Below are 2,193 nucleotides of genomic sequence, written 5' to 3'. Positions count from 1 at the left end.
ATCCTGAAGGGGGAGGGCAAACAGGCAGAGGTCGTTGTACATATTGGTACTAATGACATAGGCAGGAAGGGGCATGAGGTCCTGCAGCAGGAGTTCAGGGAGCTAGGCAGAAAGTTAAAAGACAGCACCTCTAGCATTGTAATCTCGAGATTACTCCCTGTGCCACGTGCCAGTGAGGCTAGAAATAGGAAGATAGAGCAGCTAAACACGTGGCTAAACAGCTGGTGTAGGAGAGAGGGTTTCCGTTATCTGACCCACTGGGAGCTCTTCCGGGGCAGGTGTGACCTATATAAGGACGGGTTGCATCTAAACTGGAGAGGCATAAATATCCTGGCCGCGAGATTTGCTAGTGTCACACGGGAGGGTTTAAACTAGTATGGCAGGGGGGTGGGCACGGGAGCAATATGTCAGAAGGTGAGAGCATTGAGGGAGAACTAGGGAATAGGGACAGTGGGGCTCTGAGGCAGAGCAGACAGGGAGAAGTCGCTGAACACAGTGGGTTTGGTGGCTACCACGATCTTTTTACCCAGAAATCCGTTCACCTGAATGAAACCAAACCACGTTTCCATTCGCTGCCGTTGCTGCTTCTCCTTCCAAACGTTGCAGGAAATGTTATTACTTATTGGTTGTTGTTTTGAGTGCGAGCTTCTTTATATTTCGTTCAGTTACCAAAATAAAGGGTAAATATCTGACTGAACGCGATGTAGGTTCCAACCGTTCATTTCCAAACATTCCGATTTATTCTCGAGTCAGTGGCTTGTGCGGGGAGTTCAGCAAATATTTCGAATCACAGTCGCTGCGAGCAGGGCTCGAGCCTGCACGGGGAAATCCCATTGGATTTCAAGTCCAACGCCTTAACCACTCGGCTATCGCAGCTGCGTCTAGTGCGTCATTCATTTGTAATTTGGTCGATAGAATACATTCTAAAACCAGCCTGGAATCACTCCAGGAAGTTACTGCATTCAAACGATCAACGGGGCCCCGGTGTTTATGTGATATTGAATCTTCGTGGAAAATGACCATTGGATTTGGAGAGAAGCCTTGAGAGACTCGAAAACCTCAGCTCCCTAAACGCACAATTCCACCGATTGAATAGATTGTGGAACAACATCAGTTACATTGGAAATATATTAGAAATTCAAATGGAACAGGTACACAGTTTACAGTCTGGAAGAAAATTTAAATGATGAAATCTGGAAATTACAGCACAGAAGGAGACCTGTGCAGGCCGAACGGTCACCTGATGACCTGATGACGCAACTAAAATGATCACGTGTCGGGATTCCGGCAGTTCCCCGGATCGCGGTCAGAGCACAAGCCAGGAGGACCTGCTCAATTATTAAGTCAGTTGTTTTTTATTACATGTCCTTGGTCGCCAGTCATTGAGAGACCAGCATTTCTACATGGTGTCAGGAATGGGCAGTATGGCAGAAGGACTCCACCGCATCAACCTCCTTGAATCATAGAATCGTAGAATCTGCAGCGCAGAAGGAGGCCATTCGGCCCAACAAGTCAGCACTGACCCTCCGAATGAGAACCGCAGCAACTCTCTTCAAAAAGATGTTTAATTGACACTGCATCAGCAGACCGGCTAGCTCAGTCGGTAGAGCATGGAACTCTTAATCCCAGGGTCGTGGGTTCGAGCGTATATGTTATTATCGGAAATATTGATGCTGAATGAACTGTCTTCATAACAGGAACACAAGGTTATGACCCTTGACTGGGAATCCAGAGGGTCTAAACGAACATTTCGAACAAAACGAAAATTAATAAATATGAAATTAAAATTTCGTCTCATTAACGGCGCAGAAAGGTTCTGCTTCCGACGGTTCTTATTTCCACAACTGGGAACACATTGACGCAACTACAGTGAAGATCTGTCACCGGCAGTGTCACGGTTCCACGAACGACAGAGAGAACAGTTACATAGCAGAGAGCTCAGTTACACGGCAGATAGCTCAGTTACACAGCAGAGAGCACAGTTACACAGCAGGATATACATTTACAAACAGGGCCTCTCTGTGTGCAGCAGAAAACACATTTTCCTAAAAAAACAGTTTCGCCATCTCGGCACCTTTTCTGTGTGTCATTGTATGTGTGTCCTGATAGTCTCTTCCTGATTTTTTGTGTTTCTTTCTCTGTCTGTTACAGCAGCGCTGCTGTTATGTATTAATCTCACTTTTCCCAAACAAT

At 46.2% G+C, this 2,193-nt stretch overlaps 1 non-coding gene across 1 annotated transcript; it reads right to left on the bottom strand.

The window, feature by feature from the left end:
• Positions 1 to 794: 794 nt before the first annotated feature.
• trnas-uga (transfer RNA serine (anticodon UGA)) lies at positions 795 to 876 on the bottom strand. The gene has a single exon. It is a non-coding gene; the product is annotated as a tRNA-Ser (tRNA).
• Between the last annotated feature and the right edge of the window lie 1,317 nt (positions 877 to 2,193).

This window comes from Scyliorhinus torazame, chromosome 24, assembly GCF_047496885.1.
Source record: "Scyliorhinus torazame isolate Kashiwa2021f chromosome 24, sScyTor2.1, whole genome shotgun sequence".
Classification (NCBI taxonomy): Eukaryota; Metazoa; Chordata; class Chondrichthyes; order Carcharhiniformes; family Scyliorhinidae; genus Scyliorhinus; species Scyliorhinus torazame.
This window is presented reverse-complemented; position numbering and strand designations above follow the sequence as displayed.